This window comes from Hyperolius riggenbachi, chromosome 6 (genome assembly GCF_040937935.1).
Source record: "Hyperolius riggenbachi isolate aHypRig1 chromosome 6, aHypRig1.pri, whole genome shotgun sequence".
NCBI lineage: Eukaryota > Metazoa > Chordata > Amphibia > Anura > Hyperoliidae > Hyperolius > Hyperolius riggenbachi.
In genome coordinates, this window is record NC_090651.1 from 42,905,840 (window position 1) to 42,932,098 (window position 26,259).

The following is a 26,259-nucleotide window of genomic DNA, read 5'->3' on the forward strand; positions in this document are numbered from 1 at the left end:
CCAACAGATCAGGCCCTAATCTGCCCCCTGCGGGCTTCTGATCACCATGCCAAACCCTCACGCACCCCACCGCAGTGACAATTTTTTTTGTAGCAAAACTCAGTGACCACAGCTTTCTACTTTACAAGTACTCCATTTTGCTAAGTAGGTGATCTTTTTCCTGAGTAGTCTCAGAGGAATACCCCCTAAATTTAGCAGTCCACCATGGCAAAAAGGGGTATTCCGCTGAAGAGGCCGCCGAGATTCTGGCCCAGTGGGGTGAGTGCGATTAGGAAGCCTCATCCACAAATCATTCGGGTTAGAATACGAACCGGTGAACAGCAATGGCTCTCTGACCGATAGCAATGACGAGGTTGAGGTCACGGCTAGAGCCAGGCGTACCACACCCCATGTCACTGGACTGCAGGATCAGACTTAAGGGCAGCAGAGTGGTTCTAGCGCTGATCCGAGTTGAGGCATGCACCAGCAGCATAGCATCTCCTGGACCTAGCACCAGTACTACCGTAGACCCTGTTGAAGTGGCGAGTACCAGCATGGTAGTAGAAACTGCTTCGGTGGCACGTACATTAAGGCCAGAGTCGCAGCCACCAGCAAAATGGGCCAGTACTACCCATAGTCTCCCAAAGGTGCAGGCAAATCCCAACTGGCAATCCCCTGGTTCCGTCGCACACGTACTGCTCTCTTTCACCGCCCAGTCTGGAGTCCAGGTGGAGACAGATAATCTAGGATCAGCCTTAGACTTTTTTCATCTGTTCTGCACCGAGGATCTCTACGACTTAATTAGTGGCTGAGACCAACCGTTATGCCACACAATGCGCAACCGCCAATCCAAGAAGCTACCATGCCCAGCCTTTTCCGAACGTAACATTTTTTGGGGCCTTCTCCTTAAAGGATACCACAACTGACATGTGGCATAATGAGATAGACATGTGTATGTACAGTGCCTAGCACACAAATAACTATGCTGTGTTCCTTTTTTCTTTCTCTGCCTGAAAGAGGTAAATATCAGGTATGTAAGTGGCTGACTCAGTCCTGACTCAGACAGGAAGTGACTACAGTGTGACCTTAACTGATAAGAAATTTCAACTATAAAACACTTTCCTAGCAGAAAATGGCTTCTGAGAGCAAGAAAGAGATAAAAAAGGGGGAGTTTCTTATCAGTGAAGGTCACACTGTAGTCACTTCCTGTCTGAGTCAGCCACTTACATACCTGATATTTACCTCTTTCAGGCAGAGAAAGAAAAAAAGGAACACAGCATAGTTAATTGTGTGCTAGGCACTGTACATACCCATGTCTATCTCATTATGCCACATGTCAGTTGTGGTATCCTTTAACATGGGTCTAGTCAAAAAGAATGTATTGTGGTCTTATTGGTCTACGCACCCAATACATCACATGCCCATGTTCTCTGCTGCCATGTCCAGGTCACGATTTGAGAACATCCTGCGCTTCCTGCACTTTAGTGACAATACAACCTGTCATCCAAGAGGCCACCCTGCTTATGACCGGTTCCACAAAATTCGGCCCCTCATAGACCACCTGTCATCAAAATTTGCAGATGCTTATACCCCTGAACAGTCATTTTGAGGCATTTTGTTTCCAGACTACTCCAGTCCTCACTTTTTAGGGCCCCTAAAATGCCAGGGCAGTATAGGAACCCCACAAGTGACCCCATCTTAGAAAGAAGACACCCCAAGGTATTCTGTTAGGAGCAGTGCAGTTTCTAGGCTAAAATGCACCCAGGGCGAGGGTGTAAAAATTGCGCCCCCCCCCCTAGGTTAGATAGGTAGGTGCCTCTCAGTATAGGTTAGATTAGGTAGGTGCCCCCTAGTATAGGCTAGATTAGACAGGTGCCCCCCAGAATAGGTTAGATTAGGTAGCTGCCCCCCAGTGTAGGTTAGATAGGTAGCTGCCCCCCCAGTGTTGGTTATATTAGGTAGCTGCCCCCCAGTGTAGGTTAGATAGGTAGCTGCCCCCCAGTGTAGGTTAGATAGGTAGCTGCCCCCCAGCGTAGGTTAGATTAGGTAGGTGCCCCCCAGTGTAGGTTAGATAGGTAGCTGCCCCCCAGCGTAGGTTAGATTAGGTAGCTGCCCCCAGTATAGGTTAGATAGGTAGCTGCCCCCCAGCGTAGGTTAGATTAGGTAGCTGCCCCCAGTATAGGTTAGATAGGTAGCTGCCCCCCAGTGTAGGTTAGATTAGGTAGGTGCCCCCCAGTGTAGGTTAGATAGGTAGGTGCCCCCCAGCGTAGGTTAGATTAGCAGCTGCCCCCCAGCGTAGGTTAGATTAGGTAGGTGCCCCCAGAATAGGTTAGATAGGTAGATGCCCCCAATAATGGAGGGGGGAGCCGCAGGGAGGGCAGCCCGACCTCTCCCTCCCTCTCCTCTCCCGGGCGCCCTCCGTGCTCCCCCCTCAGATGCAGAGTCCGTGAGCAGCAGGGAAGCGCTGTTTACAACTCACCGGCTGCCTGGCTCCAAGCGCTGCTCTCTCGCCGCTGGTCTCCTCTCTCTCTCTGTATACGTACTGATACACGCTGCTTCCTGTAGCCGGAAGCAGCGTGTATCAGTATGTATACAGAGAGAGGAGACCAGCGGCGAGAGAGCAGCGCTTGGAGCCAGGCAGCCGGTGAGTTGTAAACAGCGCTTCCCTGCTGCTCACGGACTCTGCATCTGAGGGGGGAGCACGGAGGGCGCCCGGGAGAGGAGAGGGAGGGAGAGGTCGGGCTGCCCTCCCCGCGGCTCCGGCTCCCCCCTCCATTATAGCGCCCCCCTCCCAACAGCGCCCCGGGCGGCGGCACGCTCCGCACGGGGCAAGAAACGGGGCTGGTTAGGAGTATGGGGAGTTCATAGAAGATTTTATTTTTTGTCACAAATTTGTTGAAAATGACACTTTGTGAAAAAAAACAACAATAAAAAAAATCAATCTCCACTAACTTGTGACAAAAATTAAATTCTTCTATGAACTCACCATACTCCTACCGGAATACCTTGGGGTGTCGTCTTTCTAAAATGGGATCATTTGTGGGGTTCCTATACTGCCCTGGCATTTTAGGGGCCCTAAACCGTGAGGAGTAGTCTTGAAACCAAATGCATCAAAATGACCTGTGAAATCCTAAAGGTACTCATTGGACTTTTGGCCCCGTAGCAGGAGTATGAGGTGTATTTTTACACATACCCCATGCTGGGTGAGAGAAATATCTCTGTAAATGGACAATTGTGGGTAAAAAAATCTAAAAATCTTTTACAGAGATATTTCTCCCACCCAGCATGGGTATGTGTAAAAATACACCCCCAAAACACATTATACTACTTCTTCTGAGTACGGCGGTACCACATGTGACACTTTTTTTTGCAGCCTAGGTGCGCTAAGGGGCCCAAAGTCCTATGAGCACCTTTAGGCTTTACAGGGGTGCTTACAATTTAGCACCCCCAAAATGCCAGGACAGTAAACACACCCCACAAATGACCCCATTTTGGAAAGTAGACACGCCAAAGTATTCAGAGAGGGGCATGGTGAGTCCGTGGCAGATTTCATTTTTTTTGTCACAACTTAGCAGAAATAGAAACTTTTTTGTATTTTAATTTTTGTCACAAAGTGTCATTTTCCGCTAACTTGTGACAAAAAATAAAATCTTCTATGAACTCACCATGCCTCTTAGTGAATACTTTGGGATATCTTCTTTCCAAAATGGGGTCATTTGGGGGGTATTTATACTATCCTGGAATTCTAGCACCTCATGAAATATGACAGGTGGTCAGAAAAGTCGGAGATGCTTCAAAATGGGAAAATTCACTTTTTGCACCATAGTTTGTAAACACTATAACTTTTACCCAAACAAAAAAAAATCCAATAAGTGTCTATTTATTGATCAAAGACATGTAGCACATTAAATTTACACAAAAATGTATATATTCATTTTACTTTATTTGAAAAATGTCAGCACAGAAAGTTAAAAAAATCATTTTTTGACAAAATTCATGTCTTTTTTGATGAATGTAATAAAAACTAAAAATCACAGCAGCAATCTAATAGCACCAAAAGAAAGCTGTATTAGTGACAAGAAAAGGAGGTAAAATTCATTTAGATAGTAGGTTGTATGACCGAGCAATAAACTATTAAAGCTGCAGTGGTCTGAATGGGAAAAAATTGTCTGGTCCTTAAAGAGACTCTGTAACATTCAAAACATCCCCTGGGGGGTACTCACCTCGGGTGGGGGAAGCCTCCGGATCCTAATGAGGCTTCCCACGCCGTCCTCTGTCCCACGGGGGTCTCTCCGCAGCCCTCCGAACAGCCGGCGACTGTGCCGACTGTCATTTCAATATTTACCTTTGCTGGCTCCAGCGGGGGCGCTGTGGCGGCTTTCCATTCCGAACTACACGGAAATACCCGATCTCATTCGGGTCCGCTCTACTGCGCAGGCGCAGGAAACTTGCGCCTGCGCAGTAGAGCGGACCCGACGGCGATCGGGTATTTCCGTGTAGTTCGGAGCCGACAGCCGTCAGAGCGCCTGCGCAGGAGCCAGGAAGGTAAATAATGACGTCACCGCTGCCCGGACTCCACGGAGGGCTGCAGCGAGACCCCTGACGGATGGAGGACGGCGTGGGAAGCCTCATTAGGATCCGGAGGCTTCCCCCACCCGAGGTGAGTACCCCCCAGGGGATATTTTTATGTTACAGTTCCTCTTTAAGTGGTTAATGTGCTCATTATTATTATGACCCCAAATTTTCTTTTTACAGCAATCCCTATTATAATGTGCTCTATTATACTTCCCTCACGATGGGGGAAAATGCCAAGGAACCCCTGCAGAGTACTGAAGGAACTCTGGATGAGAAAGCCTGGTGTAGAGGCTGTATAATACATTGAGGATGGTGTAGAGGCTGTATAGTACTTTGAGGCTGTATAATACTTTGAGGCTGGTGTAGAGGCTGTATAATACTTTGAGGCTGGTGTAGAGACTGTATAATACATTGAGGCTGGTGTGGAGGCTGTATAATACTTTGAGGCTGGTGCAGAGGCTGTATAATACATTGAGAATGCTGGTGCAGAGGCTGTATGATACATTGAGGCTGGTGTAAAGGCTGTATAATACATTTGGGCTGGTGTATATCAGAGGCTGCTGTACATTGAGGCTGGTGCAGAGGCTGTATAATACATTGAGGCTGGTGCAGAGGCTGTATAATACATTGAGGCTGGTGTAGAGGCTGGTGTAACACATGGAGGATGATGCATGTATGTATATATCCGATGCTGGGCCATGCAGTACTCTCAGGCCAGTGTATATTGGAGATGGCTCCATACATCACACCGAGTTTGGAGTACATCAGCCGCTGGCACGCAGCATACAGTGATGTTTGCTGTCTATGGGACGCATGACAATGCAGAGATCAGTAATAATGGTGCAGCATCCAGCCATGCTGGGGTCGGGAGAGGGACGCTGGGCAGCCACTCTCAGGCATTCGGTGGTTGCTGTCCGCAGCTATCCGGCAGGTGTCGCTGTTCAGAGCCGGAAGTGGTGTCGGCGTGGAGGGGGCTTCCGGCCAGTGTGCAGCGGCCTGACTGCCCGAGGAGGATCTGGCGGATCGCGGCTGCCGGAGAGGTGAGATTCCCGGGGGAACCGGCACTTCCTGTCCTCACACTGCTCCTCCCCCGACTGTACTGAGTCCGCCATCACTGCACTGTGTGCTCTGCACTGTGTAGGGTGGTGTACGCCTTTCACTGTGCATGCATGGGCTGCACCTCCTCATTCTACAGGCATATGTGTTACTATACAGGCATAGACTGCTCCTGCTGCACTGTATATGCATGGGCTGCACCGTACAGACATGTACTTCACTGTACAGGCATAGACTGCACCTCCTGCACTGCGCAGGCATAGACTGCACCTCCTGCACTGCGCAGGCATAGACTGCACCTCCTGCACTGCGCAGGCACAGACTGCACCTCCTGCACTTCGCAGGCACGGACTGCACCTCCTGCACTGCGCAGGCACGGACTGCACCTCCTGCACTGCGCAGGCACGGACTGCACCTCCTGCACTGCGCAGGCACGGACTGCACCTCCTGCACTGCGCAGGCACGGACTGCACCTCCTGCACTGCGCAGGCACGGACTGCACCTCCTGCACTGCGCAGGCACGGACTGCACCTCCTGCACTGCGCAGGCACGGACTGCACCTCCTGCACTGCGCAGGCACGGACTGCACCTCCTGCACTGCGCAGGCACGGACTGCACCTCCTGCACTGTACAGGCATTGACTGCACCTCCTATACTGTACAGGCATGTACTTCACCGTACAGGCATAGACTGCTCCTTCTGCACTGCGCAGGCATAGTCTGCTCCTCCTGCAACGTGCAGGCATGGACTGCTCCTCCTGCACCGTGCAGGCATGGACTGCTCCTCCTGCACCGTGCAGGCATGGACTGCTCCTCCTGCACCGTGCAGGCATGGACTGCTCCTCCTGCACCGTACAGGCATGGACTGCTCCTCCTGCACTGTACAGACATGGACTGCTCCTCCTGCACTGTACAGACATGGACTACTGCTACTGCACTGTACAGGCATGGACTGCTCCTCCTGCACTGTGCAGGCAAAGCCTGCACCTCCTGCACTGTACAGGCATGGTCTGCTCCTCCTGCAATTTACAGGCATAGCATGCACCCCCTGCACTGTACAGGCACTTACTGCACCTCCACTGTACAGGCACTTACTGCACCTCCACTGTACAGGCACGTACTGCACCTCCACTGTACAGGCACGGGCTGTTCCTCCTGCACTGTACTGGCACGGGCTGCTCCTCCTGCACTGTACAGGCATTATCCACTCCTGCAGCATACAGGCACAGTCCGCTCCTCCTGCACCGTACAGGCACGGACCGCTCCTCCTGCACCGTAAAGGCACGGACCGCTCCTCCTGCACCGTACAGGCACGGACCGCTCCTCCTGCACCGTACAGGCACGGACCGCTCCTCCTGCACCGCACAGGCACGGACCGCTCCTCCTGCACCGCGCAGGCACGGACCGCTCCTCCTGCACCGCGCAGGCACGGACCGCTCCTCCTGCACCGCGCAGGCACGGACCGCTCCTCCTGCACCGCGCAGGCACGGACCGCTCCTCCTGCACCGCGCAGGCACGGACCGCTCCTCCTGCACCGCGCAGGCACGGACCGCTCCTCCTGCACCGCGCAGGCACGGACCGCTCCTCCTGCACCGCGCAGGCACGGACCGCTCCTCCTGCACCGCGCAGGCACGGACCGCTCCTCCTGCACCGCGCAGGCACGGACCGCTCCTCCTGCACCGCGCAGGCACGGACCGCTCCTCCTGCACCGCGCAGGCACGGACCGCTCCTCCTGCACCGCGCAGGCACGGACCGCTCCTCCTGCACCGCGCAGGCACGGACCGCTCCTCCTGCACCGCGCAGGCACGGACCGCTCCTCCTGCACCGCGCAGGCACGGACCGCTCCTCCTGCACCGCGCAGGCACGGACCGCTCCTCCTGCACCGCGCAGGCACGGACCGCTCCTCCTGCACCGTACAAGCATAGTACACTCCTCCTGCACCGCACAGGCGCGGACTACTCCTCCTGCACCGCACAGGCACGGACTACTCCTCCTGCACCGTACAGGCACGGACTGTTCCTCCTGCACCGTACAGGCATTGTACGCTCCTCCTGCACCGCACAGACATAGTCTACACCACCTATGCAGTAACACTGTGCTATGTAGGGATCCGTTATTGTGGACAGGAATGTGAAGAAGAAGATGCATTGCCAGGCCTAGCTGGTGACCCGGGACAGGAGGATCCACAAGTGACTGCGAGGGCACCGGATGGCTGCAGGGGGCTGGTAGAAGCCCCAGGTGAGTAAAACTGATGTTTTATTCCATGCTTAGAGGACACCCGAGGTGACATGTGACATGATGAGATAGACATGTGTATGTACAGTGCCGAGCACACAAATAACTATGCTGCTTTCCTTTTTTACTTTCTCTGCCTGAAAGAGTTAAAAATCAGGTATGCAAGTGACAGTTTTTGACCAGGTCGGACTATATTGTTACCCTCATTGATAAGGAATTACAGCCATAAGACACTTTCCTGGTAGAAAATGGCTTCTGAGAACAAAAAAAGAGATAAAAAGGGGCAATAATTCATAGATTTTAGCTCTGGCATACTTCAATGAATGTGTCATTGAGTACGGGCCATGAAACAGTAAAAAAAAACTTAAAAATTAGATTTAAATATAAAATAAAACTGCGGGATAGCTAAAAAAGTCATTTTTTTAGGAGGAGGAGGATAGATACAATTGTTTATCTCAGAATTTTTTTTTTCACCTCGGATGTCCTTTAAAGGAGTTATCAGGCTAAATTAACAAAATAAGTGCTACTTACCCGGGGCTTCCTCCAGCCCCAAGCTCCCAGCATGTCCCTCGCCGCAGCTCCCTCCCTGTTAATTTAGCCTAATAACTCCTTTAAAGGGAACCAGAGATGAACGTTTCACACAAAATAAACATATCAGTCGATAGTTTGTAAAGAATAAATGCTCTACCTGATAATTTCGCCGCTCTGGTGTGCCTTTTTTAGTGTTATTTATCCATTATTGCTCCAGGAAAAATCAAATATGGCCGCCGGCTCAAATCCCTTCTGCTTCCGGGTTATGAGTTGTTCTGGATGTGCTGTCTAGGCTATATGAGACTAGGCTGCTATCTAGGCTATATGAGAAAGGCTGCAGCCTTTCATCTGTGTGCTTTCATTTTGGTATGATGTGCTGCTGCCTGTAGGAAGTCTCTCTCATAGGAATGAAACTTCAGTCATCATCAGTATCTATGCTGAGAGCACAGATCATATTGCCACACGTGTCTGTTTCAGAGATTCTTTCTCAGCAGCAGCAGCCCCTCCCATGTCATCACAGCTCTCAGTATGCAAAGCAGGAAATCTAAGGGTTTTTGGCTTTAGTTGTTTGAGCCACACACCTGCAACAAGCATGCAGCCAGTATTGTCATTGCTAATTTTGGGCCAGTGTACACACGTACAAGACATATTGTCTGGCGGGGATTGGTACCTGATCACTTGGGCGAGATTGCAGGGCTGAGACTGTGCACATGCATCGCTAAACTGCAAGCTAGTAATGTGCCCTGCTCCCATGTGGGGGGGGGGGGGGGGCAATTGTGACATCACATGGCAAAAGAGGGAGAACAGTGCTTTCTGCTGGTCCTCGGTTGAATCAGTACGCCAGGTTGATCATAAAAACGTTAGATTTTCGTCAGAGGCCGTCATTATTGGCTGCCTAGGCCAAGTTTCATCTAGCATGTATGAGTGTGTGTATGAGACTTTAACCTTCCTGGCAGTATGATTATTTCCGGATTTTAGGGTCTAGAAGCTAGAATTTTTTCGCCTGCATTCAGACCCTAAAACCAGGAAAAAATATTACCACAGTGGGATCTGCAGCTACCCTGCTCTTACCTCCCTGGGATCCAGCACTGCAATTCTCGCTCTGTCCTTTAGGTGGCACTGTAACCCCATAGAGAGATCACTGTCTGTCGTCATGACAACAAATGGTAATCTCAACTGAGGGATCCAGAGCCTCTGAGGATTGGGAGAAGAATGTCTGCCAGCGTCTGGATCCCGGGTAGGTGAGTTCTAACTGTCACTGCACTATCTCCCCGTATCACCCGGCAGCTACCGTGAGTCAGGCGCGAGAATACCGCTCCTGGCTTTTATTTTTCCACCCTGAGCCTGACTTGAGGTTTCCCGCCACGGAGGTTAAAGTGTTAGAGGCAGTAGAGGTTGAGCATAAGCACAAAAGTCAGGCAACTGGCATTGTTAGAGAATGAAGATGGCCGCCTCTGTATTCCTCTAATTTCAGGTTCTCTTTAATTCACTTGGTGTCTGTAGTAGCCGTGTCCATTACAGTGGTGGTGGATCTTGGTGTGTGTATAATAATTGTGTATATCGATGAGCTTAAAGAGACTCTGTAACGTCAAAAACCTCCCCGGGGGGTACTCACCTCGGGTGGGGAAAGCCTCCGGATCCTAATGAGGCTTCCCACGCCGTCCTCTGTCCCACGGGGGTCTCGCTGCAGCCCTCCGAACAGCCGGCGACAGAGCCGACTGTCAGTTCAATATTTACCTTTGCAGGCTCCAGCGGGGGCGCTGTTGCTGCTCTCGGCTCCGAACTACACGGAAATACCCGATCTCAGTCGGGTCCGCTCTACTGCGCAGGCGCCGGAAACTTGCGCCTGCGCAGTAGAGCAGACCCGACGGCGATCGGGTATTTCCGTGTAGTTCGGAGCCGAAAGCCCTCAGAGCGCCTGCGCAGGAGCCAGGAAGGTAAATATTGACGTCATTATTCTCGGAGGGCTGCAGCGAGACCCCTGAGGGACGGAGGACGGCGTGGGAAGCCTCATTAGGAGCCGGAGGCTTCCCCCACCCGAGGTGAGTACCCCCCAGGGGATCTTTTGATGTCACAGATCCTCTTTAAATTTCTCAGCAAAACTTGAAGTGAGCCTGTGAAATTGTAGTGCAAAATTTCAAACCATTGCGAAATTCCGCAAATATATAGCTTTCTCTTTCCCATAGACTTAATTGCATTTGTGTGAAATTGTGTTTTCTTGAGCCCACACGATAGTGGATTCCTTGAACTTAATTTTACGTAATGAAATCAAGATTGCCCACAAAATCGTGATTCTGATTAGAATTGTAATTGTAAAATTACCCGTTAGGATCAACAATGAGTGCGTCCTCAACCTGGCCCTACACAGACTGAATTATTATTATTATTACAGCGCCATCTTCCGCAGTGCTGTACAGAGTATATTGTCTTGTCACCTAACTGTCCCTCAGAGGGGCTCACAATCTAATCCCTACCATACTCATATGTCTATGTATGTATCATGTAGTGCATGTATGCAGTTACTTTCCTTCTCCATACTCTTCTCTTCCCATCACTCTATTACAAGTTGATCTTGGTCTCATCTGTCCATAGGATGTTCCTCCAGAACTGTGAAGCCTTTTTTAGTTGACGTTTGGCAAACTCTAATCTGGACTTCCTGTTTTTGAGAATCACCAATGGTTTACATCTTGTGGTGAACCCTCTGTATTCACTCTGGTGAAGTCTTCTCTTGATTGTTGACTTTGACTCACATACACCTACCTCGTGGAGAGTGTTCTTGACCTGGCCAACTGTTGTGAAGGGTGTTTTCTTCACCAAGAAAAAAAAAATCTTTAGTCATCCACCACAGTTGTTTTCCATGGTCTTCTAGGTCTTTTGGTGTTGCCGAGCTCACCGGCGCGTTTCTTCTTTTTAAAAATGTTACAAACAGTTGTTTTGGCCGTGCCTAATGTTTTTGCTATTTCTCTGATGGGTTTGTTTTGTTTTTCTCAGCCTAATAATGGCTTGCTTCACTGATAGTGACAGCTCTTTGGATCTCTTCTTGAGAATTGACAGCAACTGATTCCAAATGCAAATAGCACACTGGAAATTAACTCTGGACCTTTTATCTGCTCATTGTAATTTTGATAATTACACACCTGACCATGGAACGGCTGAGAAGCCAATTGTCCCATTACTTTTGCTCCCTTAACAAGTGGGAGGCACGTATGAAAACTGTTGTAATTCCTTTACCGTTCACCTGATTTGGATGTAAATACACTCAAATTAAAGCTGACAGTCTGCAGTTTAAGCACATCATGTTTGCTTCATTTCAAATCCATTGTGGTTGTCTATAGAGCCAAAATTGTTAGAATTGTTTCGATGTCCCAATAGTTATGGACCTGACAGTAGGAAGTGGTAAACCATACCAGTTGCCCGGCAGCCCTGCTGAACTATTTGGCTGAATAACACCAGAAAAAAATCATGCAGCTAAAGATCTGACAATAATGTCAGAAACACCTGATCTGCTGATTCACTGACTTGTTCAGGGTCTATGGCTAAAAGTATTAAGGTGGCCATACATCAAGCGATTTTTGCTGTACGATGGACAATTCAATTCGATCATTTTATCAAATCAAGAGAGAATCAAGTGTGTTCCAGTACTCCCAACCGATGAAAAGTGTCTGGTATCATGTCGAATCGACCAGCTTGGTCGATCGAACAGAATGCAACATATTGGTCGTTCGTACAGGAATATGCTACTGTTTACCTATCATTCGATCTACTCTGAATCGATTTTTGCATTCAGAGCATGGAGACACAACATTGGTCAGATCGATTAGTGAAGGTGAATTGCATAGGATATCGCTTGTAGTGTGTGGGTCACCAGTTGATTGACTTTTGATCAACCATACTGAAGTCGATTCCCCAATAAAGTCGATTGAATCAGAATCGCTAGATGTATGGCTACCTGAAGAGGCAGAGGATCAGAAGGATAGCCATGCAACTGGTATTGATTAAAAGGAAAAATAATATGGCAGCCTCCACATACCTCTCACTTCAGTTGTCCATTAACAGCTACTCCACAGCTATATCCTAAGTTTAAAGTGCATATCTGGTGTACACTAATGCTTAAAGAGAACCCGAGGTGGGTTTGAAGAATATTATCTGCATACAGAGGCTGGATCTGCCTATACAGCCCAGCCTCTGTTGCTATCCCAAACCCCCCTAAGGTCCCCCTGCACTCTGCAATCCCTCATAAATTACAGCCACGCTGCTGACAAACAGCTTGTCAGAGCTGGCTGTGTTTATCTCTATAGTGTCAGTCTGCTGCTCTCCCCGCCTCCTGCAGAACTCCAGTCCCCGCCTGCATCCCTTCCCTCCCTGCTGATTGGAGGGAAGGGACGGGGGCAGGGACCGGAGCTATGCAGGAGGCGGGGGAGCAGCTGAGACTGACACTACAGATGTAAACACAGCCTCAGAGCACGGCTGTGATTTATGAGGGATTGCAGAGTGCAGGGGGACCTTAGTGGGGTTTGGGATAGCAACAGAGGCTGGGCTGTATAGGCAGATCCAGCCTCTGTATGCAGATAACATTCTTTAAACACACCTCGGGTTCTATAGGAACTCCAGTGAAAATAATGTAATAAAAAAAAGTGCTTCATTTTTACAATAATTATGTATAAATTATTTAGTCAGTGTTTGCCCATTGTAAAAGCTTTAAAATCCCTGATTCACATGGCGACATTTTTTACTGTTGGCAGGTGATGTAGCTGCTGCATGTTTTTTTGGCAGTTGGAAACAGCTGTAAACAGCTATTTCCCACAATGCAACAAGGTTCACAGACAGGAAACTGCCAGAAGTACCTCGGTACTCAGAGGTTCTTGTGGGAGGGGTTTCACCACAATATCAGTCATACAGAGCCCCCTGATGGTCTGTTTGTGAAAAGGAATAGAGTTCTCATGTAAAAGAGGGTATCGGCTACTGATTGGGATAAAGTTCAATTCTTGGTCGGAGTTTCTCTTTAAAAGTTAGAATTCCTGAACACATTGTCAAGATTCACTGGAAGCCCGTATCAGCTGGGTTCCATTGCATAGCTCTGTCCCCTTACAGAAGATGGCCCTGACCTTTTCTATATCAGATATAGAAAAGGCAGCGGCTTCTTTCTGCAATGTAACAGGCCTACATTCCAGAACCCAGCTGATATGGGGTTCAAATGAATCTTATTATACAGACTACTTTGCCAGGGAAATTCACGTTGACAATGACAGGCCAGGATGGCCGACAATGCAGAGTGTCAGCTTCCTGGCCAGGAGCTTTGTTTTTGTTGCCAAAAACAGATGGCATTTTAATATAGCTTTAAAATTCCTAAGCTTTTGCAGTGATGAAATACCTTTCGTGTCACATACTTTCAATCAACAATATTGTTATATGCAAATAAGAGGAGTCTGCGTCGGTGGAATCATGAACTGAGGAATGGGATGATTTTTGTACCGCCTCCACAGCTTTGACTGGTAGTGTTACAGGTAGGATAGGACTGGCAGTGAATAATGTGGTGCTGGCATTGTATAGGTGTGATGCTGGCAGGATGGAAGGCAGTGCTGAAAGTGAACATGGGAGGTGCACAATACTGACAGAGTATATGGTGGCACATGTAGCTAACAATAGAGGCAGAGCTAGCAGTGTACACAGCAGTGCTTGGAGTGAATAGGGGTGGTGCACACTGCTGAGTGCTAATGGCAGTGTATAGGGGGCAATGCATCACATTCACAGCTCCTCTCTATGTGACCTGTTTCTCACACAGTTCCACTAGCTGAGGGAAAATGTTCAACAGCTTCTCTTCCTCAGCTAGGGCTGTGCTTAGTGCTGGGTAAGGCCCCGTTTATTAATCAGTTGCTCTCAGTTATAACTGAAAGGACAACTGTTTTCCTATGGCACAGTTAACACTTACCACATTTTAACTGAAATCTTTTTCACAATGCACTGCTATGGAGAAGAAAAAAAAAACGCGCACCAACTGATTAAAAGGGATACTTAAAGGGATACTGTAGGGAGGTCGGGGGAAAATGAGTTGAACTTACCCAGGGCTTCTAATGGCCCCCCGCAGACATCCTGTACCCACGGAGTTACTCACCGATGCTCCGGCCCCGCCTCCAGTTCACTTCTGGAATTTCAGACTTTAAAGTCTGAAAACCACTGCGCCTGCGCAGCTGCATTCTCGCTCCCGCTGATGTCACCAGGAGAGTATTGCACAAGCCCAGTATGGTCTTTGGTCTGCGCAGTATGCTCCTGGTGCCATCAGCGGGAGCGAGGACACGGCAATGCAGGCGCAGTGGTTTTCTGACTTTAAAGTCAGAAATTCCAGAAGTGAACTGGAGGCGGGGCCAGAGCATCGGTGAGTGGCTCCGCGGGCACAGGATGTCTGTGGGGGGCCATTAGAAGCCCCGGGTAACTTCAACTCATTTCCCCCCGACCCCCCTACAGTATCCCTTTAAAGAAAACCTAAACTGAAAATTAAAAGACAAAATAAGCATACACAAGTCATACTTCCCGTGTAGTCTACTCCTCAATCTCTTTCTCCTCTCACGCGTCCTGTTTGTCCACTGTGATCAAGGGATTTCTCCATACTCCATTTTGAAAATGGCCATTACCCCCTAACAGCTTTCTGGTCAGCACACTGTTAAACTGTAACATTGCCTACTTGAGCCATAGGAAAACATAGAAATTACCGGGCACATCAGTTGTCCACTCAGCTATAACTGACAGCAACTGATATATTTCTGTTCTGACAAAATGTTGTCAGAACTGGAAGGGGTCATTGTCAGAAGAAAATGGTGAGCTTCTGAGATGAACTGATGGCAAGGTAACTATTTAATGTTCATTTGAAGTTACCTCATGTGTTTATTTTAAATAACTTTACCCAGTACAGGTTCCCTTTAAGTCAAAAAAAAAAAAAGTTTTACTCACCTGGGGCATCCCTCAGTCCCCTGAAGCTGTATGGTGCTCTCGCAGCCTCGCTCCGATCCTCCTGTCCCCGCCAGCGGCTACTTCCGGTTTCGGTGACAGCCGCCGACAGGCTGGGAACACGAGTGATTCTTCGCGTTCCCAGCCACTATATCACCATCTATGCTGCCTGTCGGCGGCTGTCACCGAAACCGGAAGTAGCCGCCGGGGGGGACAGGAGGATCGGAGCGAGGCTGCGAGGGCACCATACAGCTTCAGGGGGCTGAGGGATGCCCCAGGTGAGTAAAAATCATTTTTTTTTTTTTTACTTAAGTATCCCTTTAACTGTAAACAGGGCCAAAGGGTAGCACTGGTGGTGTGTAGGGGAGTACTATTTTGTCACAGTATAAGATTGATGTGTAGTCCATGGGGTGAGTGGTACCCTGTGGTGCCAGTGTATATGGTGGTGTTCATAGATTGCAATGTGAAGAAGTGGTTTGCAGTGGGGAAGGGGGTTTGTGCTAGCACAATATAGGTAGGTAGTGTTGGCAGTGCATAGGAGCAGGTTGCAGTGCGATATAAGTTTACAATGCTGGGTGCAGTCAATAAGGGCAGAGCTGGCAGAATATAGAAATGTGGGTCGTGTTGGCAGTGTATGGGGTGATGTGCAGTGCTGGCAGTTTTGATGGTGGCAGTTTACAGTGGCGGTACTAAATAATTGCAGCATGCAGAGGTGGTGGTAGCTGTGTACGAAGGTGGTGGTTCTCTGTGGTTGCAGTGTATGGAAGTGGTGCTAGGTGTTGGTGGTATAAGGAGGTGGTGGCAGTGTACGAAGGCAGCACTCAGTGGTGGCAGTGGACGGAGGCGGTCCCTGTGGTGGCAGTGTACGGAGGTGGTCCCTGTGGTGGCAGTCCTCTGTGGCGGCATTGTACGAGGCGGTCCTCTGTGGCGGCAGTGTACGTAGGCGGTCCGTTGTGGTCTGTGGGGGCAGTCTACAGAGGCGGTCCTCTGTGGTGGCAGTGTACAGGGGCGGTCCGTTGTGGTCTGTGGTGGCAGTGTACAGAGGCGGTCCTCTGTGGTGGCAGTGTACAGAGGCGGTCCTCTGTGGTGGCAGAGTACGGAGGCGGTCCTCTGTGGTGGTGGCAGTGTGCTGATGCAGTCCTCTGTGGTGGCAGTGTACGGAGGCGGCGCACTGTGGTGGCAGTGTACAGAGGTGGTCCTCTGTGGTGGCAGTGTATGGATGAGCTCCTCTGTGGTGGCAGTGTACAGAGGTATGTGAGGAGGAGGTAATGTCAGTAGTAGCACGTCTTTGAATGGTGGTAAGAACAGTGGCAGTGAACGGGCCATATCCTATTAAATTTTCTCCAAGGGGATATTTTCAAAAAAGCTTAACAATCACTAACTTTTAAAGTTCCCAACAAGTAAGAAATGACTTTTTAGCTAGTTTAGTACATTCTCAGTTGCTGCGTTCTGATAAGTTAGATGATGTGCTTGGAGAATAGTGAATAGGATATATGGCCCGTGCTCGTGCCGTGAGCAGAGCTGTGTGTGTGGGAAGCGTGCAGCTATAGCAGTAGCGCTGTAGTGACGTGTGAGGAGGGGCGGGGCACGGGCAGCCGCATTGTTGATATTCCCCCGCCAGCTCACGTGTCGGAGTCCCGAGCAGATGCGGCTCCGCCCACCAGTGAATGTGGTTGGCTGGAAGGGACTCTGCAGGTTCGGCGTGCTGGAGGGGAGGTGTGTGGGGACACGCCCCCTTTTAGTTGGTGGGACCGCTTGTTGCTATGTGCGCGCGCTGCCAGCGGCTCTCGCGAGAGCTCCTGTATCTCGCGGGATTGTGAAAGGGAGACATGTCCGGGTAGTGAGGCGAGGTGAGAGCGGGACCGTGGAGAGGAGGGGGAGGAGTGAAGCGGAGGTGGGCGGGGGAGCGGGTGACACGAGGGACGGGACCTGCCTTGTGCGCGTGTGTGGGAGCAGCGGACGGGGGCGTGGTCTCAGCGTGCTGTGGGAGGGGCTCTAGCTTTGTAATGTGGTTGGATCTTGTGTCAGTGGCAGGAAACAGTGGACAGTACTGTTCCATGCGTGGGGGAGGTGCAACATCTAGGGGAAGAGTTTTTTGTGCAGAGGAAGTATTTAAATCGGGGAGGGGCTGTGTGAGTGGTGATCATACATTTGGGGAGTAGTTATTTGGGAAGAGAAATGCATACTGTGGAGGGAGAGGCTGAATGTGAGGGGAGGTACATGCTGGTAGGAGGGGCTGTGTGGGGGAAGGACATAAAGTGCTGGGTGGGGCTAAGTTGATTCTGTAGAGTGCACCCTCACTGGAGGGAGGGACTGTCTGATGGGAGGTACATACTTGTGGGAGGGGCTATGTTGGATGAGTTGTATTCTGTGGGAGTGCACATGGGTGGAGTAGGGACTCTCTGAGGGGAGGTACATACTGGTAGGAGGGGCTATGTTGTGGGAGGGGCTATGTTGGATGAGGGGCTATGTTGGATGAGGTGTATTCTGTGGGAGTGCACATGGGTGGAGTAGGGACTCTGAGGGGTGGTACATACTGGTGGGAGTGGTATTCTGTGGGTGGTGCACCTGGATGGAGTAAGGGCTATTAGTGGTGAGGTACATACTATGGGGAGGGGCTATGTTGGATGAGGTATGCTCTGTGGGCGTTGCACATGGGTGGAGTAGGGACTATCCGGGGGAGGTGCATACTGGTGGGAGGGGCTGTTAGATAAGGGTTATTTTATGGGTGGTGTAGGGACTGTGTGGGGAGCAGTGCTCTCCCCAGAAATGTTTTCAAGCCAGATGGCATGAAAAAGTAGCCGGGTGGCATGAAAAAGTAGCCGGGTGGGGCGAGATGAGAGAATGCAGGGCCGGTGCTTCTGTGCACAACTCTGCTTACCACATAGGAGGAGGTGAGCTGATGACAGCCGGGTGCTCACCAAAACTAGCTGGGCGGAGCACCCGGCTAAAAGAGCACTGGGGAGGTACTTACTAGTGGGAGGGGCTATGTTAGATGAGGTGTATTCTGTGGGGATGCACATGGGTGGAGTGTGGACTATCTGAGGAAAGGTACGTAGTGGTGGGAGGAGCTATGTTGTGGGAGGGGCTATGTTGGATGAGGTGTATTCTGTGGGTGGTGCACATGGCTGGGGTAGGGACTATCTGAGGGGAGGTACAGTACAGACCAAAAGTTTGGACACACCCACTCATTTAGTGACAAGATATATATATACACTGTACAGCGCTGCGTAATATGTTGGCGCTGTATAAATACTAGATAATAATAATAATTAAAGAGTTTTCTTTATTTTCATGACTATGAACATTGTAGATTCACACTGAAGGCATCCAAACTATGAATGAACACGTGGAAGTATAGTACATAACCAAAAAGTGTGATGGTGGGCATAGACGGGTCGACCGGTGGCTCAATTAGCCGCCGGATCGACCCCAGTCGCGTCCCCGCTCGTCCGCACGGATCGATTGCCGCTCGTCCCCGCCGGCGGTCCTTATCAGCAGCTTGATTCCCTGCCATTGTCCGCCGGCGGGAATCGAGCGGGCGCGGGTCGAGCGGCATGATCAGGCGAGCTGAATATTATCAGCTGGCCGGATCAGCTGGTCGATACACGGTACAGAAACGTACCGTGTATCCCCAGCATAAAAACTGAAAATATGTCATATTCTAGGTTCTTCAAAGTAGCCACCTTTTGCTTTGATTACTGCTTTGCACACTCTTGGCATTCTCTTGAGCTTCAAGAGGTAGTCACCTTAAGTGGTTTTCACTTCACAGGTGTGCCCTGTCAGGTTTAATAAGTGTTTTTTTTTTGGCTTATAAATGGGGTTGGGACCATCAGTTGCGTTGTGGAGAAGTCAGGTGGATACACAGCTGATAGTCCTACTGAATAGACTGTTAGAATTTGCATTATGGCAAGTAAAAAGCAGCTAAGTAAAGAAAAAAGAGTGGCCATCATTACTTTAAGAAATGAAGGTCAGTCCGAAAAATTGGGAAAACTTTGAAAGTGTCCCCAAGTGCAGTCTCAAAAACCATCAAACGCTACAAAGAAACTGGCTCACATGCAGACCGCCCCAGGAACGGAAGACCAAGAATCGCCTCTGCAGCGGAGGATAAGTTCATCCGAGTCACCAGCCTCAGAAACGCAGGTTAACAGCAGCTCAGATTAGAGACCAGGTCAATGCCACACAGAGTTTTAGCAGCAGACACATCTCTAGAACAACTGTTAAGAGGAGACTGAATCAGGCCTTCATGGTAGAATATCTGCTAGGAAACCACTGCTAAGGAAAGGCAACAAGCAGAAGACACTTGTTTGGGCTAAAGAACACAAGGAATGGACATTAGACCAGTGGAAATCTGTGCTTTGGTTTGATGAGTCCAAATTTGAGATCTTTGGTTCCAACTTGTCTTTGTGCGACGCAGAAAAGGTGAACTGATGGACTCTACATGCCTGGGTACCACCGTGAAGCATTGAGGAGGAGGTGTGATGGTGTGGGGGTGCTTTGCTGGTGACACGGTTGGGGATTTATTCAAAGTTGAAGGCATACTGAACCAGCATGGCTACCACAGCATCTTGCAGTGGCATGCTATTCCATCCGGTTTGCGTTAAGTTGGACCATCATTTATTTTTCAACAGGACAATGACCCCAAACACATCTCCAGGCTGTGTAAGGGCTATTTGACCAGGAAGGAGAGTGATGCGGTGCTGCGCCAGATGACCTCCACAGTCACCAGACCTTTAACCCAATCGAGATGGTTTGGGGTGAGCTGGACCGCAGAGTAAAGGCAAAAGGGCCAACAAGTGCTAAGCATCTCTGGGAACTGGAAGACCATTTCAGGTGACTACCTCTTGAAGCTCATCAAGAGAATGCCAAGAGTGTGCAAAGCAGTAATCAAAGCAAAAGGTGGCTACTTTGAAAATATGTCATATTCTAGGTTCTTCAGTTGTTTCACACTTTTTGGTTATGTACTATACTTCCACATGGGTTAACTCATAGTTTGGATGCCTTCAGTGTGAATCTACAATGTTCACAGTCATGAAAATAAAGACAACTCTTGAATGAGAAGGTGTGTCCAAACTTTTGGTCTGTACTGTACATACTGGGGGGAGGGGCTATGTTGGATGAGGTGTGTTCTGTGGGGGTTGCACATGTGTGGAGTAGGGATTATCTGTGGGAAGATACATACTGGTGGGAGGGGCTATGTTGGATAAGGGGTATTCTCTGGGTGGAGTAGGGACTGTGTGAGGAGGTACATACTGGTAGGTGGGGCTTTATTAGATGAAGTGTATTCTGTGGTGGTTGCATAGGGGCAGGGTGGGGACTATCTGTGGGGAAGAGCTATGTTACATGAAGTATATTTTGTGGGCTTGCACATAGGTGGGGTAGGGACTATCTGTGGGGAGGTGCATACTGGTGGGAGGGGCTATGTTAGATGAGGTGTATTTTGTGGAGGCTGCAGATTGGCTGGAAGGTACGTACTTGTGGGAGGGGCTATGTTAGATGAGGTGTAGTCTGTGTGTGGGGGATGCACGTAGTTGGGGTAGGAGGGGAGGTACATACTGGGGGAGAGAGGACATTTGTGAGGGGTAGATGTAATTTGCTTAGACGGGGTATACATACTGGTGGGAAGAAGTGTGCTAAGGAATTTACATGCTGATGGGTGGAGGTACACAAAGGTGGGGTAGGGGTTGTGTAAAGGGAGGTGCATGCTGTAGGGGATGGGTTTGTGAGCAGAGAGGACACACTATGGTGGGACGATATACATACTGGTGTAGATGTTTTAAGGTCTCAGAGGGAGGGGAGGTACATGCTGTGAGCAGTGGTGCAGACTGATGGGTAGGGATTATGTAAAATGTGGTACATACTGTGGGGGTGGGAATTTGTGACAGGAGGTACATACTGTAGAGGGAGGGTATTTGTGTGAAGGTAGGTACAGCATGAGGGGGAGGTACATACTGCAGGAGGAGTTTCAGTGTATGGAGGCACATACCATGAGTGAGAGGAAGTACTGCAGTCTGAGGGAGGTGCATACGGTGGAAGGAGGTACAGAATGCGGGGAGGTACCTTCTGTGGGAGGAGGTACAGTGTGAGGGAGGTACCTTCTGTGGGAGGAGGTACAGTGTGAGGGAGGTACCTTTTTGTGGGACGAGGTACAGTGTGCAGGGAGGTACTGTGTGAGGGGGGGTACATATTGTGGGAGAAGGTAGGTAGAAGTAGAGGGTTTGTTAGTGGATCTTGGTGACACAGAGTTGAAGTTTCTGGGCCCAGGTACATAACTCATAACAGGGAGAGGGGTAGGGATGATCAAGGAGATGCAAATTTTTCTGAGTTCATGCAGAAGTATGTACATTTTTATGCACATAAATGCAGCTTGAAAATGGACCAATCAATTTAAACCTGGGTGGGATTTGATTGGTCCATGTTCAAGCTGCATATATTTGCATAAAAATTTACATAATCCTGCATGAACTTAGAAATATTTGTATCCCATTGATTATCCCCAGAGAGGTACTTTTTTTGCTTCTGTATACCCTTAGGCATATGGGCTATGAGGAAAAGGGCAACATCACAGAGGGGGAGTTGCTTTGAATGAGAGGAGTGTGTGTGTGTGTAGTGATTCATGAGCGATATGCCAGCGCTTCAATACTTTACTTTGCAACGCAAATGCTCCCAAAATACAGCATGTCCTGCGATTGCGATTTTACTCATCGCAATCGCTACTGTGGAATTTGTTACCTTTATTTACATTGGCAGAATATTTAGGGAAAGCGCTAGCAATTTAAAGCGCTCCCTAAACGCTGAAAAAATCGCTCTAGTGGGTTCCATCCCGAACTCAAATAGACGAGGCCCCCATATTTGGAATAATCGTACAACACCTAACAATTGCACCACATGCTATAGTCGTGGTGGGTCAAAAAAAAAAAAAAAAACGCCCTCAGTATAGGTAGATAGTTTAGATGACCCCTGTATAGGAAGCCAGGTATAGGTGCCACCAGTATAGGTAGCAAATAATAGGTGCCTCTAGTATAGATAGCCAGGCATAGAAGCCCCCAATATGTTAGCTAGGTAGGTGCCCTCAGTATATGTAGACAGGCAGTGGTGCCCCCAATATGTTAGCTATGTAGGTGTCCCCAGTATAGGTAGACAGGCATAGGGGCACTCAGTATAGGTTAGCTAGGTTGGTGCCCCCAGTATAGACAGGCATAGGTGCTCCCTGTATAGGTTAGCTAGGTAGGTGCTCCATTATAGGTAGACAAGCAAAGGTGCCCCCATTATAGATAGAGAGGCCCCATCAGACTTCACCTCAGTGCCTGGGACGTAGATACACACACTCCTGCTTGCTTGTGTGCGCGTACTTGCTGCCGCCCGTTAGCCCGGAGATCAGTGAATGGGAACTGCGTTCCCATTCATTGAACTAAGTCCCCGTTGTAATGATCGCCGACTTCAATGAAAAGCTACGGTCATTGTAAAAAAAAAAAAAGTTACACGCCCATGCTTCACTTCTCGTAAGCATACATACTACAAATTTTTTTTATTTTTTTTTTTCATATTACTCCCATTAAGATGCATTTAGAAAATAACAAGATATAGATCATTTTGTTGTGATGAGTAGTGATAAAGTTGGCAAATTATCAAAATCAAAACCCATTCCTATAAATGTACATTTTCTCCCAGCGTACAATGCACCATAAACCTTTTTGTTTTTTGATGTTGCTTTCACTTACAGTAGGTAGTGACAATGTGGACAATTGGACTTGTCCAACTGCTCATAGGAGAAGTTATTTCCTAATTTAGAAAAGCACTTACTGAACTGCAGTTGCTCAGTCTAGCTGCCAAAATGGTGTGAGTAGGAAACCACTCCCTCTCCCCCACCCCCCCTGGGCTATTTTTTGCTCTTGGGAGTTTCTTTGTGTAGAATATTGGATACAGGGATGCTCTCCAGATGAATTCCGAATGGATTTAATTCGGAATTCATTCTGATAATTAGAGCGGGTGGGTGAGGGAGGGTTAAACTTACCCAGCAGCCATCTTTAATCCGTCCCGCGCTGCGTTCCAGGCCGCGACAGGTGAATACTACGCTTCCTCCTTCAACCTGGAAGGAGGAAGCAGTGGTAGTCACGTGACCCGGCCTGGAACGCAGCATGGGACGGATTTAAGAAGACGGCTGCTGGGTAAGTTTATTTTAACAGTAAAATTTTATAGATTTAAAAAAAAAAAAAAAAAAAAAGGAACAGTACAGCAAATGTGCATATACATACGCAACCACATAATATCTGTAAATTTATCCAAATTGATTACATTCATACCAAAGAGAGTTTGCAAACAAGATTATATCGCCATCCATGTTTTAGCGTTTCATTATTATAACTATAATAAACACAAACTGCGCCTGCCCGGAAAAGCTACACTTCAATAGATGAAAATGTCACAGTACAAATTCGGTGTGGTCAGTAGCAGATACTTTGATCGAGTATTCGCTATCACAGGTCCTTGGATACAGTCTATATTGGTGTGACAGCGCTCCTCTTCCTTTCTACAATTTAAACAGAAATAGACAACCGCACATAGTGCATTACTGCATCACAGATTCCAAATCCCCCAAAAGTGCATGCGTGCTCAAAAGTGCTTCACTCGTGATCTCTGCACCCCTTCACATTAGCAGCTCACCAGATTGACACCACCTCACATTCCAGGTGGGTCTAACGCTTAGCCTTAGAGCGGCCAACTCCAATAACAGTTTCCACAATGCCTTTTTCCACAGTCGGATACTCCGCGTTTAATAATTAGTTCCACATGTAAAAAATAGTATAAAAAGATACATAGCGTAAAACAGTTTTGATAAAGTTATGGCCTGCGCAGTGTTCACTGCACTCACGTATGTAGGAGGATATCAGGCATCTCGGGCATCACAGCCCAACAGTGAGTCTCCTCTGCTAGCGGTACCGGCGTCCCGATTTTTCCGCTCCTCGTGGCAGCCTCTCTCCTCTCCATCCAGGTTTTTACTACCTACATTGAGTGACAGCAGCATAGGAAAAAATAATTTATAGTGCATTTTAGTCTGATAGAATTTAAATGTACATTGTATATGTATGTATTTGAAATTTTTCATGATGGTGGTCCTTTAAGAACATACACCTGCAATCTGGTGGTAACCCGGTGTTTATGGGGTTGTTACATTCCCAGGGATTTAAAAAAAAAAAAAAAAAAAAAAATCTTGTCGGCTCATAGCAACCAGATTCACTTTTTGCCTGATTTACACGGGTACCAGGTAGGATTTCATTACTATTGGAACCAGCCACATCCTTTTTTGCTGTTTTTCACTAATACCACTTCCTTTGAAAAGCCTGAAGGTATTATTGAGGAAGTCATGTGACAGATCTTGAAGCTAAACCTATTTTATGGAGTGAAATTTTACTCTTGCGAAACCTTCGCTATAAACGTTTATCGGTGCAGTATACATATCTTGCAATTTACTGTCATTAAAAATGTCTCTTCCGTTTCAATCTGCAGCCAACTGCAGACAGTTTCTTACAAATGATTTAGCTTGCAGCATTTCAGAAATATAAAGTTGTTTTCATTAACAAAAATATGTAATAGAAAAGCAGTATTGCATATTTTGTAATTACAGGTTGTATAGACTGTTATAAGTAGTTTAAAACACTTTAAAAGCACATTGGAAATGTTTGTATGCTAATAAAATATTGGTTAATAGGTCCAGGTATTTCCTTTTCCTGCATGAGTACTTGGCACTCACGTGCATCGGTGCGCCGGAAGTATCCTACTTGCTGTAATGCCAACGCAAAGTCTGCAGCGCATTACCACATAATTCAGGCCTACCGCACGGATTATGCAGCAATGCAAGTCAATGGGCGACGCAGCAAGTGTGCACGATGGGAGCTGGCGTGCATGCGCGGACCAACGGGAATCCTAGCGACGTACTTCCTGCCCAGGGAGTACGGTACGTCACTAGCCGGGGGTCCATGCTATACATATGACTCTATAACCGCACTGTAGCGCAGAGTCATATGAAGGCTGATTTCAGCCCACATTGCACCGCTACTATTAGGTGTGCTACCGGCCTTAGACACCACGTGTGTTTTCTGTTTTCGCAAATGTATTTTTGCATACGAATGCATGTGGTGTCCCCAAAAGGCAGGCAAAAAATACCACCTCCCTCAGCCCTTCCATCACCTCTCTCTCTGTTCTGCACACAATCTGCCCCTTCTGTTGCTCTCAGGGCCGTGGAGACTGTATAAAAATCATCCAACTCCTCCGTTTATGAAACCATCGACTCCGGGTACCCAAAATTGCTCCGACTTCACAGACCTTGTAGGGTTATGAAGTGGGTACAAAAATCATCAACCTCCGACTCGGACTCTAGGTCCAGGTACCCAAAAATTGCTGCGATTCCAACTCCACAGCCCTGGTTGTTCTTTCTCTTCCTTACTAGCTGTTCCATCTCTCATCTGTGTTCCGTGTGTGTGTGTGTGTGTCTCTCTCTCTCTCTTTCTGTCGCCCTCTCTCCACTTTGCGTTTTATTTTTCCTCTGAGCCCCGGTTCAAACTGGCATTAAAAAAACATTCCGTTAGCAAATCGTAACAGATCTTGACAGAGGCCAAGGGATCCAATGTTAACCTATGGATCCGTAAGCATCCCCCTGTTCAAATGGATTCGTTCTGCACGATCCGCTGAACGGAACGCAAGTTTCCTGCAGCACCAATCTTTCAGGCCCACTGAGCCTGCTGGAATGGAAACTGAAGCTGAAGCATTGCATTGGGGGCAATGAGAAAACATTTCTTCACACTAGTCAAGAAACGGACTGTTATGAGGGGCAAAATCTACTTTGGGTACTTGGCTGCAGAATGCAAGAGGCCTTGTTAGGTTTTTTTCACGCTTTCACTAATTGAGTGACTGACTACAGACTACAATAGGATATTGGTGGGAG

The 26,259-nt window shown here is 48.5% G+C and overlaps 1 protein-coding gene across 4 annotated transcripts in view; it reads left to right on the forward strand.

Moving 5' to 3' along the window:
- Positions 1-5,517: 5,517 nt before the first annotated feature.
- ZZZ3 (zinc finger ZZ-type containing 3) overlaps positions 5,518-26,259 on the forward strand; it is a 69,967-nt gene continuing 49,225 nt past the window's right edge. For 2 of the 4 annotated variants that reach the window (XM_068239182.1, XM_068239185.1), the window contains exon 1: positions 5,518-5,594. The gene's annotated coding sequence lies outside the window, so the exon portion shown is untranslated. Of the gene's footprint in view, positions 5,595-7,827; positions 7,848-17,105; positions 17,168-26,259 lie in introns of those variants that run through there. The other 2 variants (XM_068239184.1, XM_068239183.1) reach the window with 2 other exon arrangements.